The sequence below is a fragment of the Manis javanica genome, chromosome 9 (genome assembly GCF_040802235.1).
Source record: "Manis javanica isolate MJ-LG chromosome 9, MJ_LKY, whole genome shotgun sequence".
NCBI classification, from domain to species: Eukaryota; Metazoa; Chordata; class Mammalia; order Pholidota; family Manidae; genus Manis; species Manis javanica.
Window position 1 is genome coordinate 16,006,143 of NC_133164.1, and position 15,817 is coordinate 16,021,959.

Sequence of the window (15,817 nt, forward strand, 5' to 3'; positions counted from 1 at the left end):
ATGTATATCAACTAGAAGAGATGAGTAACCAGATGACCCACTGTGCTCCCCTGGAGTATCCCTTTCTAGTCTGGTGCTAGGAAAGTGCTGAGCACTTCCACCTGTTCCTCACAGGTGAATATTCCACCTTAAATTTCATCTCCAGATTGGACCAAACGTACCTTTCACTACTTCTCTTTGGTGGAGCTTAGAGAATCTGCTATATCCAAAATACCATTAAGAATATAAAATAAATATAAATAAGGGGAAAAGTTCAGCTAGTGGGATTAAAGATGGTGGTGATTTTTTTTGTTTTTTGTTTTGTCTCTGCAGGTGTGAACATTTGTTGAGCTCAGCAAACAACTCCCAGGGCTTCCTGTGAGTCCTCTCCCCAAATCCCCCCAACAGCATAGCCATGTAGAGAGGTGAACTGGTCTGTAGGTGAAGGAGTGGCCTCACCAGGCAGCTACAAGAGGAGTGCACTGGTGCTGGAGAACCAGAGGTGCTCAGGAGCATGGGGGTCAGGGGTGGAAGGGGTATCCTGCATCCTATTGCCCTCTAGGCTTACCACCCCCACTCTTGGCCTCAGCTCTGGCCATGGAGACCAACCTTCATGACACATGAAAGGAAGACCAGATAGGCCTTCACAGCAGACCGAGCTTCAGCCAGTACTGGAGTGCTTACTCACTGTCTTCACAACAGCCCTGTGGGTAGGCAGGGGCCACCTCTCTCATTCTGCAAATGACAGGCTCAGAGGAGGGAGGCTGCATGGAGTCCAGACGTCCCCCACGGCAAGGTGGAACAGCTCAAGGCAGCCTGCACTCTGCTCCTGCCAGTCTGCCTGTTGTGATCTGTCCCACGCACATGGCTTTGGCACACGGGAGAGAAAGAAGTCTCTCTCCAAAACCACATATAATACAAAAATATAATTAATACAACTATTCCTGAAATAACTACAGGAAAGAAGGCTGTGCCAGACTGCATACACCTGGAGAAGAGAACAGACTTCATAGAACAGGATAACATACCAAAGCTGTGATCCAGCAGGAGCCAATCCTTTCCCTTATCACAGCTCACCAGTGGGAGGGAGAAAAATGGAATGGGAAAGGAGCAGAGGCCTAGAACTGCTAAACACTCAGCCCTGGAGACTGGTTCTGGAGGCACAAACCTACATTGCATACATAGTGCTCTGGAGATAAGTGGGGTTGGAAAGCTAAAACAGGTGGAATACCTGGAGAGACTGAAATTCCAGCCATTTCTGAAAAACAGGGATCCACATCCAGCTGCTCTGGGACAAAGGAAAGGTGGGCAGTCTGAGAGATAGTGAGAGGGCTGCTAAAGGCGCAAGGACTACACAGAGCTTACTGCTCAGGAGAAAGGACAGGTGGACAAAATTGTCTAGGTGCCCTCTGCCCAGCAGACTGGGAACTTTCAGGAGCTTCAGGTGCTCCATCCCCCTGGCTGGCTACTCAGCTCCAAGGTCCCCCACTGTGATATACAGCCTGCTGCACCTTCCTCCCAGCCAGCCTGCACTGGCTTGTAAACCAGCAGGCCCTGCTCTGGCATCAGGGAAGCCAGAGGGAAGCCACGCCTATGGCAGCTACAAATGCAAAACATAGAGGCTGATACCTGTGTGCTTGGCCCACTGGTTCTGATAGTGGAGGCAGGCACAATGGCCGAGAAGCAGGAAATAGCTCTTTCCTCCCCCCAGGCACCAGTGCTGCTCCCCCACAACACCCGACATCACTCCAGGGGCTGAGCAGCTCTGGAGGGTAGAACTCCTGAGCACTAGAGGGTGCCACATACAATATGAAATATCAAAGGAACCTGTTTCAAAGCAAAATCCCACAAACACCAGAAAAAGGATCAAGTGAAACTGAACTAATCAATCTTCCTGAAAGAGATTTCAAAATAAAATTCATAAACATGCTCATGGAGTTACAGAAAAATATTCAACAAATCAGGGAAGAATTCTGGACAGAGATCTAATCATTATGGAATACAGCAGAATAAATGAAACACACAATGGAAGGATTTAACAGCAGATTAGATATGGTGGAAGAGACGGTAAATAGAATAGAAATTAGATGAGGAATACAAAGAAGGTGTGGCACAGAGAGAAAAAAGAATCCCTAGGAATGAAAGAATATTGAGAGAACTGTGTGACCAATCCAAATGGAACTATATTCACACTACAGGGGTAACAGAAGAGGAAGAGAGGGGAAAGGGGACAGAAATTGTTTTTGAGAAAGTAATTGCTGCAAACTTCTCCAATCTGGGGAAGGAAATAGTCTCTCGGATGCACCATGTAGGTGCACAGATCTCCCAATTCAAGGGACTCAAGGAAGACAACACCAAGACATACAATAATTAAAAAGGCAAAGATCAAGGATGAGGACACACTTTTAAAAGCAGCTAGAGAGAGAAAAAAGATCACATACAAAGAAATACACATCAGACTATCATCAGACTTCTCAACAGAAACCTTACAGGCCAGAAGGAGGCAGCATGATATATTTAATGCAATAAAGCAGAAGGGCCTCAAACCAAGAATACTCTACCTAGCAAGATTATCATTTAAATTTGAAGGAGGGATTAAACAATTTCCAGATAAGCAAAAGCTGAGAGAATTTACCTCCCACAATCCACCTCTACAGTGCATTTTGCAGGGACTCCTATAGATGGAAGTATTGTTAAGGATAAATAGCTGTTACCAGGGGATATAAAACCACAGCAAAAAAAGTAGAACAGTTAATTACTAAGCAGATGCAAAATCAAATCAACTACCCGCAAAGTCAGTCAAGGGATAGACAAAGAGTACAAAATATGATAACTAATATATAAAGAATGGAGGAGGAAGAAAAAGGAGGAGAAAAAAAAGAACCTTTTTATTGTGTTTGTAATAGCATACTAAATGAGTTAACTTATACTGTAAAATAGTAAGGAAGTTACCCTTGAACCTTTGGTAAACACGAATCTGAAGCCTGCAATGGCAATAAATATATGCCTATTGATAATCACCCTAAATGGAAATGGACTAAATGCACCAATCAAAAGAAATAGAGTCACTGAATGGATAATAAAACAAGATCCATCTATCCACTGCCTCCAAGAGACTAACTTCAAACTCAAAGACATACATAGTCTGAAAGTGAAGGGATGGAAAAAGATATTTCATGCAACTAATAGGGATAAAAAAGCAGGAGCTGCAGTACTAGTATCAGACAAAAGAGACTTCAAAATAAAGAAAGTCACAAGAGACACAGAAGGACATTATATAATGTTAAAGGGCCAATCCAACAAGAAGATATAACCATAATAAATATCCATGCACCCAACACAGTAGCACTGACATATGTGAAACAAATACTAATAGAATTAAAAGGGGAAATAGAACGCACTGCATTCATTCTAGGAGACTTCAATACTCCACTCACTCCAAAGAACAGACAAACCAGACAGAAAATAAGTAAGGACACAGAGGCACTGAACAACACACTAGAACAGATGGACCTAATAGACATCTACAGAACTCTCCACCCAAAAGCAGCAGGATACAAATTCTTCTCAAGTGTACATGAAACATTCTCCAGAATAGACCACATACTAGGCCACAAAAAGAGCCTCAGTAAATTCAAAAAGATGGAAATCCTACCAACCAACTTTTCAGACCAAAAAGGCATAAAACTAGAAATAAATAGTACAAACAAAGCAAAAAGGCTCACAAACACATGGAGGCTTAACAACACGCTCCCAAATAATCAATGGATCAATGAACAAATAAAAATGGAGATCCAGCAATAAATGGAAACAAACGACAACAACAACACTAAGCCCCAACTACTGTGGGACACAGCAAAAGCAGTCTTAAGAGGAAAGTATGTAGCAATCCAGGCATATTTAAAGAAGGAAGAACAATCCCAAATAAATGGTCTAATGTCACAATTATCAAAATTGGACAAAGAAGAACAAATGAGGCCTAAGGTCAGCCGAAGGAGGGACATAATAAAGACCAGAGAAGAAATAAATAAAATTGAGAAGAATAAAACAATAGCAAAAATCAATGAAACCAAGATCTGGTTCTTCAAGAAAATAAACAAAATAGATAAGCCTCTACCCAGACTTATTAAGAGGAAAAGAGAGTCAACACAAATCAACAGTATCAGAAAGGAGAAAGGAAAAATCACGACGAACCCCACAGAATACAAAGAATTATTAGTGAGTACTGTGAAAACCTATATGCTAACAAGCTGGGAAACCTAGGAGAAATGGACAACTTCCTAGAAAAATACAACCTTCCAAGACTGACCCAGAAAGAAACAGAAAATCTATACAGTCCAATTACCAGCAACAAAATTGAAGCGGTAATCAAAAAACTACCAAAGAACAAAACCCCCGGGCCAGATGGATTCACCTCAGAATGTTATCAGACATACAGGGAAGACATAATACCCATTCTCCTTAAAGTTTTCCAGAAAATAGAAGAGGAGGGGATACTCCCAAACTCATTCTATGAAGCTAACATCACCCTAATACCAAAACCAGGTAAAGACCCCACCAAATAAGAAAACTACAGACCAATATCCCTGATGAACGTAGATGCAAAAATACTCAACAAAATATTAGCAAACCGAATTCAAAAATACATCAAAAAGATCATACAACATGAGCAAGTGGGACTCATCCCAGGGATGCAAGGATGGTACAACATTTGAAAGTCCATCAACATCATCCACCACATCAACAAAAAGAAAGACAAAAACCACATGATCATCTCCATAGATTCTGAAAAAGCATTTGACAAAGTTCGACATCCATTCATGATAAAAACTCTCAGCAAAATGGGTATAGAGGGCAAGTACCTCAACATAATAAAGGCCATGTATGATAAATCCACAGCCAACATTATATTGAACAGCGAGAAGCTGAAAGCTTTTCCTCTGAGATCGGGAACTAGACAGGGATGCCCACTCTACCCACGGCTATTTAACATAGTACTGGAGGTCCTAGCCATGGCAATTAGACAAAACAAAGAAATACAAGGAATCCAGAAAGGTCAAGAAGAAGTTAAACTGTCACTATTTGCAGATGACATGATATTGTACATAAAAAACCATAAAGACTCCACCCCAAAACTACAGGAACTGATATCGGAATACAGCAAAGTTGCAGGATACAAAATTAACACACAGAAATCTGTGGCTTTCCTATACACTAACAATGAACCAACAGAAAGAGAAATCAGGAAAACAACTCCATTCACAATTGCATCAAAAAAAATAAAATACCTAGGAATAAACCTAACCAAAGAAGTGAAAGACCTATACCATGAAAACTACAAGTCACTCTTAAGAGAAATTAAAGGGGACACTAACAGATGGAAACTTATCCCATGCTCATGGCTAGGAAGAATTAATATCGTCAAAATGGCCATCCTGCCCAAAGCAATATACAGATTTGATGCAATCCCTATCAAATTACCAGCTACATTCTTCAATGAACTGGAACAAATAGTTCAAAAATTTATATGGAAACACCAAAGACCCCGAATAGCCAAAGCAATCCTGAGAAAGAGGAATAAAGTAGGAGGGATCTCACTCCCCAGCTTCAAGCTCTACTACAAAGCCATAGTAATCAAGACAGTTTGGTACTGGCACGAGAACAGAGCCACAGACCAGTGGAACAGATTAGAGACTCCAGACATTAATCCAGACATATATGGTCAATTAATATTTGATAAAGGAGCCATGGACATACAATGGGGAAGTGACAGTCTCTTCAACAGATGGTGCTGGCAAAACTGGAGGGCTACATGTAGGAGAATAAAACTGGACCATTGCCTAACCCCATACACAAAAGTAAACTCAAAATGGATCAAAGACCTGAATGTAAGTCATGAAACCATTAAACTCTTGGAAAAAAACATAGGCAAAAACCTCTTAGACATAAACATGAGTGACCTCTTCTTGAACATATGTCCCCGGGCAAGGAAAACAACAGCAAAAATGAACAAGTGGGACTATATTAATCTGAAAAGCTTCTGTACAGCAAAAGACACCATCAATAGAACAAAAAGGAACCCTACAGTGTGGGAGAATATATTTGAAAATGACAGATCTGATAAAGGCTTGATGTCCAAAATATGTATATAAATGTTCAATCACTGTGTTGTACACCTGAAACTAATGTAATATTGTGTGTCAACTAACCTTCAATAAAAAATAATTATCTAAAAAAAAAAAAGATAAGGGCATAAACAAATAAAATCTAGAAGAATAAAACAATTGAAAGTATCAATGAAAGCAATAACTGGTTCTTCAAGAAAATAGACAAAATAGATAAACCCCTAGCCAGACTTACCAAGAAAAGAAGAGAGTCTATTCATATACACAGAATCAGAAATGAGAAAGGAAAAATCACTAAGTACAAGACAGAACTACAAAGAATTATTAGAGAATACCAAGAAAAATTATATGGTAACACACTGGATAACCTAGAAGAAATGGACAACTTTCTAGAGAAATACAACCTCCCAAGACTGACCCAAGAAGAAAAGGAAAATCTGAACAGACCAATTACCAACAACAAAATTGAACTGGTAAAAAAATTACCTAAGAACAAAACTCCTGAACCAGATGGCTTCACTGCTGAATTTTATCAAACATTTAGTGAAGACCTATTACCCATCCTCCTTGAAGTTTTCTAAAAAGTAGAAGAGGAGGGAAAAATTCAAAACTCATTCTATGAGGCCAGCATAACTCTAATATGAAAACCAGGCAAAGACACCAAAAAAAAAGAAAATTACAGACTAATATACCTGATGAACATTGATGCAAAAATACTCAACAAAATATTAGCAAAACAAGTTCAAAAATACATCAAAAAGATCATCCATCATGATCAAGTAGGATTTATTCCAGGAATACAAGTATGGTACAGTATTAAAAAATCCATCAACATCATCTACCACATCAACAAAAAGAAGGACAAAAACCATATGATCATCTCCAAAGATGCTTAAAAAGCATTTGACAAAATTCAATATCCATTCATTATAAAACCTTTCAACAAAATGAGTATAGAGGGCAAGTACCTCATCCTAATTAAGGCCATATATGACAAACACAGTCAACATCATACTTAACAGTGAGAAGCTGAAAGTCTTTCCTTTAAAGTCAGGAACAAGACAAGGATGCCCACTCTCCCCACTTTTATTCAACATAGTTCTGGAGGTGCTCATCATGGCAGTCAGACAATGCAAAGAAATAAAAGGATTATTAAAGAAGAACTCAATTTGTCACTGTTTGCAGATGACATGATATTGTACATTAAAAATCCTAAAGAATTCACTCTAAAACTACTAGATTTAATATCTGAATTTAGCAAAGTTCCAGCATACAAAGTTAGTACACAGAAATCTGTTGCATTCCTATATACTAATGATGAACTCTCATAAAGAGAAATTAGGAAAACAATTCAATTCACAATTCCATCAAAAAGAATAAAGTACTTAGGAATAAACCTAACTAAGGAAGTGAAAGAAAGACATATACCCTGAAAACTATAAGACACTCATGAGAGAAATTAAAGAAGATATCAATAAATGGAAATACATCCCATGCTTATAGATAGGAAGAATAATATTGTCAAAATGACCATGCTGCCTAAAGCAATCTATAGATTCAATGCAATCCCTATCAAAATACCAACAGCATTAGTTCTAAAATTCATATGGAACCACAAAAGAACCTGAACCCAAAGCAATTCTGAGAAGGAAAAATAAAGTGGGGTGGATTATGCTCCCCAACTTCAAGCTCTACTACAAAGCCACAGTAATCAAGACAATTTGGTACTGGCCCAAGAACAGACCCATAGAGCAATAGAACAGACTAGAAAGCTCAGATATGAACCCAACCATATACGGTCAATTAATATTCGATAAAGGAGCTACAGACATACAATGGGGGAAATGACAGCCTCTTCAACAACTATTGTTGGCAAAACTGGACAGCTACATGCAAAAGTATGAAAGTGGATTATTGCTTAACCTCATACACAAAAGTAAAATTGAAATGGATCAAAGACCTGAATATAAGTCATGAAACCATAAAACTCTTAGAAGACAACATAGGTAAAAATCTCCTGAATATAAACTTTTTCCTGAACGCATCTCCTCTAGCAAGGGAAACAAAAGCAAAACTGAACACATGGGACTACATCAAACAACAAAGCTTCTGAATGGCAAAGGACACCATCAACAGAAAAAAAAGGCATCCTACAGTATGAGAGAATATGTTTGTAAATGACATACAGACAAGGGGTTAACATCCAAAATATATAAACAACTCACATGCCTCAACACCCAAAAAGCAAATAACCTGATAAAAAAATGGGTGGAGGATATGAGCAGACACTTCTCCGAAGAAGAAATTCAGATGGCCAACAGCCACATGAAGATATTCCACATTGGTAATTATCAGGGAAATGCAAATTTAAAGGACAATGAGATATCACCTCATACCAGTTAGGATGGACAGCACCTCAAAGACTAAAAACAAGAAATGCTGGCAAGGACGTGGAGTAAGGGGAACCCTCCTACACCGCTTATGAGAATGTAAACTAGTTCAACCATTGTGGAAAGCAATATGGAGGTTCCTCAAAAAACTAAAAATAGAAATACCATTTGACCTGGGAATTCCCCTTCTGAGAATTTAATTTACACATATAATACAAGTTCTCAGATTCAAAAAGATATATGCAACCCTGTTTATTGCAGCACTATTTACAATAGGCAAGAAATAGAAGCAACCTAAGTGTCCATCAGTAGATGAATGGATAATGAAAATGTGGTTCATATACACAATGGAATATTATTCAACCATAAGAAGAAAATAACTCCTACCATTTGCAACAACATGGATGGAGCTGGAGGGTATTATGCTCAGTGAAATAAGCCAGGCAGAGAAAGACAAATACCATATGATCTCACTTATTTTTGGAATATAAAAACAAAGTAAAACAGAAGGAACAAAACAGCAGCAGACTCACAGACTCTAAGAAGGGAATAGCAGTTACCAAAGGGGTGGGGTGTGGGAGGACGAAGGGGATTGAGGGCTATTATGATTAGTACACATGGTGTGGGGGGGGATAATGGGGAAGACAGCGAAGCACAGAGAAGTAGTGACTTTCTGGCATGTTACTTCACTAATGGACAGTGACTGCAATGGAGTAGGAGGGAGGACTCAATATGGCTGAATGCAGTAACCACATTGTTTTCCATGTGAAACTGTCATAAGAATGTATATGAATAATGCCTTAATAAAAAAATTGCAATGAATAACTAAATCAATAACATTCAGAAGAAAAAAAAGTTCAGCTTCTGGACGTGCCATAAAACAACACAGGTCTTTGTGAGTGTTGGGAGCGCCAGAACACCACCTATACGCTGGGGCTGACGGAGATGGACTCGGAGGTGAAATCCGACACCAGGTTCATCTTATGAACAAGAACACCAAAACACTGACACTTGAAGGAACCGGGAAGCTGACTTTTATTGACGGTGGCGCCACTTTCCTGAGTGACTAAGTGTACCGGGTAACCACCGAGCCCCTAGCCCCGCCCACTGCTCGGGGGCATCTGCGCAGAAGGCCACCGCCAGCCTGACGTCAGCGCACGGGGCCTGACCCGTCCCCCTGTAACGCCATCCTCGCTGCAGCTGTGCCCTGGCCGCCTGCGCCCTTGTGCGCATGCTCCAAACCCCACCCCTCGTGCCTTACAGTTTGTCACCCAGGCAACACCTGACATGTCGTTGAGCAGCCAGGCGCTGAGCTGCGTGGAGTGGAGCTCAGGACTGTGGAGGGGAGCAGAGCTGAGCGGCGGGGCGGGCCTGTCCAGGCCAGTGGAGCGGAGACGTCGGCCAAGAGGCGGTAAACATGCGCTTTTGACGCGTTGGAGGCTTCTTGATCGCCGATGGTGAAGATATTCCAGCTTTTTCTAGTTTAAAGGAGGAAACTGCTTACTGGAAGGAACTTCCCTTCAAATATAAACAAAGCTTTCGGAAAGCTCGGGATGAGCTAGTTGAATTCCAGGAAGGAAGCAGAGAATTCGAAGCAGAGTTGGAGGCACGGTTAGTACAGACTGAACATAGAAATAGAGACTTGAAAGTTGATAATGAAAGATTGAAATATGAAATGGAGGCCTTAAAGGAGAAGCTAGAGCATCAATACCCACAGAGCTGCAAGCAGGTCTCAGTAGCAGAAAATGATTTAAGTCACACTACAGCCATTCAGGAGCAGTTGCCTAAGTATGTGAGAGAGCCGGAGCAAGCCAATGACGAGGGCCTGGAGCGAGAAAAAGGGCAACAATAGTTTCTACGGAAGACTTTGAACAAAGGCTACGTCAGGCCATTGAACAAAATGCATTTTTAAAAAGTGAACTTGATGAAAAGGAATCTTTGTTGGTCTCTGTGCAGAGGTTAAAGGGTGAAGCGAGACATTTAAGACAAGAGCTAGCAGTTCAGGAAAGACAACAGGAAGTAACCAGAAAGTCAGCTCCTAGTTCTACAACTCTACAAAGTGAAAAGATGGATTCTGTTGCCCAAGTGTCACTTTCTTTGCCAGCCACTCCTGTTGAAAAAGGAATGGGAAAGAGTTTTCCTTCACCAAAAGCTGTACCAAACGGTTTGGTACCAGTCCACTAACTCCTCCTGCTAGGATTATCAGCACTAAACACCGTGGGGCATCTCTTACGGAAAGCAGGGGCTTTAGAATAGAAATGGGCAGCTTGGAGGAATTTTGCAAAGAACCAAGCATCACGAAAATCCTCTATTTCAGGGAATGTTAACTGTGAGGTGATGAATAGCAATAGCACAAAGCTCTCGATGAGGGCATACATCTTTCTTCGATAAACAGTCAACGGCTTTGACCCAGCTCTTCCTCCTCGTCGTCAGCCCTGGGTATGCTGCCTCTGTGTGTGAGTGTCCGGCCTCCGGGTGGGGGCTCCTGCCCTGCAACAATCCAGAACACCCACGCCTCACCCCTCGGTGCCTGGACCCAGCCTGTGCCCCTCTGTCTGCCCCCCCAGGGCTGGCAGAAGGCAGGTTGCATGCAGTGGCGGTCCCTGGGCCATGCCCAGCCCCAGGACTCAGCGCGATATCAATACTGGCTGTTTTCTCTTCTCACCCTAGTGCCGCTGGTATCACATGATTGCACTTTTGTGGGTCACAAGGTGATACATATGTGTATTACCTGGTCACTGGATGCAGAAGTTCCCATATCATCACACCTGCCTCATCACCGCCACCCTGCTGTACTGATAGGATTTAGTTGTGTTTAGGACATTGCAGATCTTCTAGAAGTTCTCCCCCAACACAGGTTGACATGTGGTCTCCTCCTAGGCTCCCCTCAGGCATCTTCAATGCTCATGATTGTGAGTCCTCCAACTCCACCCCCCACGGTGTGGGCCTGTTGCTGGCAAAGAGTCAGGAAGGTTACTGAATTAGGAAGTGTTTTCTGCACCTTCTGATTTTGCTTTAGCCATTATCAGTCCATAGACTTGCCTCCAGAGCAGCCAAGTGCCCATCCAAGCCCCAGATGCAGGAGACTCTAGGGCCTGGGCACACAGGGCTGTGCCTCTGTGCTGTCTGCCCCTCCTCATGTGCCTCAGACTTAGGGTAGGCGGCAGTGGCAACCTCTTGCCAGCTTTCTGGTCTTTCAGTTAAATGACATCTTTCAGAGCATTTTTATTTTGTGTCCTGAGGGCCTATCCAGTTGTGTTAGGGAGGGTTGGGTGGCCTGATTGCAGGAGCTGGCCGGTGCCGGCTCCTGAGGGGCAGGCTGACCGTAAGTGGTCGTTCTTGTGCGTCCTTTGATTACTCTCATGATTCATTTACTGTTTACATTTGTTTTATTGTACATAGGTTTGTAGCCATTGTTGCCTAAGATGTTTGTATATAACTTGGGCTTTGTGGCTTTTATTTATTCAGAATTCATATGGCATGTTAATGACTTATGATGTTGTCCTACTGTGGGCAGCTATATAGGATCATCATATGGTTAAAAGAAAAAAAGAAAATGCTTTCCCTTAAAAAGTCTTTTAATGTGGAAACAGTAAACTTCACAGAAAAAAATATATGACTAAGGGACTATAGATAGTAATAAATGAGCATATTTTACAAAAAGAATCCTCCCTTTATAACTTATTTCTGGATCCATCTTTTCCCAGTCTAGAGTTGGAGAACTAGGAGCTGACTTTCTGGTTACTTCATGTTGTCTTGCCCAAACTGCTAGTTCTTCTCTTAAATCTCTTGCTTCATCCTTGAACCTCTTCCGTACCTCTGTGTACCCTCTGGCTCAGAGCATGGTCCATCTGTTAGCCCAACAGGGCCTGGCTCTCCTCCTCAAGAGTGTCACCCAGCTACGCGGAGAGGGGCTCCCGTGCTTCCCAGTGCTTGACTATCTCCATTCTTTAACTCCTCCCAGGTGAAGTCAGGAAACAAACCTCTTGGGACATCCTTTTCTCTGCGATCTTGGTACTTAAGAGTAGGTTGGCATATGCAACTGAAAAAGAAAAGCCTAGCCAGACTCATCTATAACCATGAACTTACATTGTTGTATGCTAATATACTCAGATTTCCAATCTGATTATTCTAGTCATTCTGTGCTCATTTTCATTTGGATATGATTTCTACCCATTATTCCTTCTCTCTCTTTGTCTTCAAAAGATACCAATGTCTGAAAAGCTTAGAAGATAAAGGTGAAATCGTTCAAGGTCCTTATTAGCTCTCTAAGCAGTCTTAAGTTGTTCAAACACCTTCTAAGAGTGTCTTCAAAAGCCACTTACAAGAGGCTTGCTCACAAGTCACATCACAAAATATCACTGACAGATGAAAACTGGAAGTGGTATCCTACCTTTGGGAAATGAAGGCCTCTTCCCTCCAGCTTTTATTGGAGAGGACAGCCGAACAATTTGAAGCCTGTTTAACATGGTGGGCAACAAGCCTTTAATTAACACCTAATAGTCAGTACCCTGTCACACCCTCACAATTGAATCAGTGTAATCTGCCTCATTTTCATAACGAACAACATTCTACTTACTGAAATCTGATACTTACTCAACAGTGTTTATGCCAGTCTTTTTTTTTTTTTAACTTTAATCCAGTATCTCATACCAGAAACCACAGAATGTCAGGTATCACCATTCTACCCTTGACTATGATTTAAACCTGCATGAAGAGATTGGCCATGAGTAACATAAAACTTTGTCACTTTTTTACTACCCCATCATTGGCTTTTGATTAGAAGAGAAATCAGCTATTGTCAAAAGCACTGACTATTACTGCATCTATAAAATGTACATTTTATTGCCACTGCAAGAATTAGCTTTACCAGGTATAGTGTACTGAAAGATAAGATCAAAATCTCAAGTGATATATTCTAAACCTGGGTTTTAATCCGATATTTTTTCATTTACATCATAATGGTCTGAGACTATTTAGAGATGAACTGAATGTATAATTTTCTCTGACAGTAAACATAGAGATGAGTCCTTACTCCTTGATGGGATGATTTTGTATACAAAAACTAGGAGTGACTCATAGTTCTGTTGTGAATCTAATGCTGTTTTTTTGAGGGGGTGTATCATTAAAACCAGTTTTCCTAAGTATATTCTAAATAAATTTACCCAAATATTCACATGGAAATGATGTGACCATCCATCTCAGGAATAAGAAAGCAAAAAAACAAAACAAAAATCATGGTTGGGTTTTTAAGTTTCAAAACAAAGTGTTGACTCCATATAAGCTCATCTAATTTGTGAAATGTATAGATTATCTCTCAAGTTTGATAGACTATAAACACTCTAGGTCAAGTCAAAGCATACCACTGAATTGTTTAACATCCAACTAAAATCTCATGTTGAAATAAATTCCACTTATTCCATTCCTTATATTGGTTCTTGGTAAACACAGGAATGAATATGCCATCTGTCACAGTCACTTTACTAGCTCTTGTTAATAGTATAATTGCTTCTTTCCATTGTGTTTATCTGTAACATATATAATATTCAAATATGTCTATATATATATAGATTATTTTCAGATATATAAATATATATGTAAATCTACATAGCTGCTTTCACAATTATAGTCTTCCTCAAATAATTTTGATTTAGAGTAGGGCACTGACACACAAATATATATTATAATTCTAATTCTGTCATGATATGCAATTAAGTACTTAATATGATTTTTCAAAAGTTTCCATTTCTGTTATTAGTGGCATGTTCAATGTCTTCAAATTTCTCCATGGTTCTGTATGAATATATTTATACCAGGTAGGTCATGGTATGGAGTCGTAGAGGTTGTGTACTGCACAACCCAGGGGTGCCACTCATTTCATAGTGTAAGTAAGTAGCACCAGTTGGGGTGGCCCCATGCACAAAGAATGTGACTGAAGGTTGGCCCTGGCATATGTAAGTGCAGAACTCTCCAAAGAACCTCACCTAGGTTGTAATGTATGAAGCTGTTCTTGACTCTGAGTCCACCACTAAACTATGTTGATAATGGTGAAATTAAGGGAAATCAATGCAGTCAATTTCTATTTATTAAAACTTCTTGGACTTTCTTCCTTCAGGATTGATAAAGTAGCACCAATGAAGATAGATTCATACTAAAAATTTATAGATTTTGTGATTTATTTATCCACAAATTTATCCCTGACTCTATAAATGTGTTTCTGCAAAATCTATCTATAACCGTTTGGTGTAAAAATATGGAAATTCTCACAGCACAAACATAAAAGATGGACTCATTAATAAAAACTCAAGTAGGCATATTTGATGTGATTGTTTCACATGGATGGAGTGAGCCTCAGCAATGTAAAAGTCAGGATCTGAAGAAAGGTATGGTGACTACACTAAAGTAGGAGGGGCAAGGGCCAGGCCTCTCTAGTCAGATCTGAGCGATGAATTATACAACTTTGAGCAAGTTATTCAACCTTCTGGGTCTCATTTTCTGCTTAGAACACTGATAACACCAATGTTTCCATTATACTGCAATTGTTAACCAGAATGGTACCTGCAGGGAAGTCAGCAGGACCGAGCAACACTAGCTATTCCCACTCCTGTGAATTTAGGATGTTACGAAAAATGACAGACAAGAAACAAAATGAAAACTGAGTGTGCAAAAAGCAGATATCTCATCTGAGAAAATCCCAAGTCCAATTACATGAATGGAAGAGAGTTTCAAATTTTACTTTAAAACTGTCTTAAAGTAATGAAATCTTCAGAATAAAAATGTGGTATTTCATAGATAAAAAGGCCATAGAGTTATAATTAGTATGTATTATTTGTAGAAACTGATGTGGAAAGATATTAAATACAAACCAGGAGAAATGTAAATAAAGGTTACTAAATATTATTTTGTGTATCTTTGTTATAAGGACGAACAGCATGGTATACTGTACTTGCGGAGGTCTTTCAAAAAAAAAAATCCTCCAAACTGAGATCATTTAACATGCAAATAAAAAGATCACAGTAGCTTTACCCTACAGCAGTAAAATTCCACTCAATGTGCAGTTAAAGCAGATGATAATGAGTGATGAGAGGGCAGGAATAATAAACTTTCAGAGATGGGAAAGATATGGCAAACGCTTCCTCTGCTCTGAGGAAAATTTGACGGCAAGGTTAAGTGCCTTGCCCGAAAACAGAATTAGGCCCTGACAGATCAGCAGCTCGTCTGTTTTCTGTGTAAGGAGCAACCTAGGCAGCTGATTGTCACTGAGTATGTGCCGCAGAGAACTGCATCGGACCCAGTTCAAATAAAAAGATCTAGAATCTTCTA

At 40.2% G+C, this 15,817-nt stretch overlaps 1 protein-coding gene and 1 pseudogene across 2 annotated transcripts in view; one reads left to right on the forward strand and one right to left on the reverse strand.

Moving 5' to 3' along the window:
• Positions 1-15,817, reverse strand: part of GPC5 (glypican 5) — a 1,280,510-nt gene that overhangs the window by 333,552 nt on the left and 931,141 nt on the right. The window lies entirely within an intron of this gene.
• On the forward strand, positions 9,782-15,360 carry LOC108389280 (nuclear distribution protein nudE-like 1 pseudogene; annotated as a pseudogene).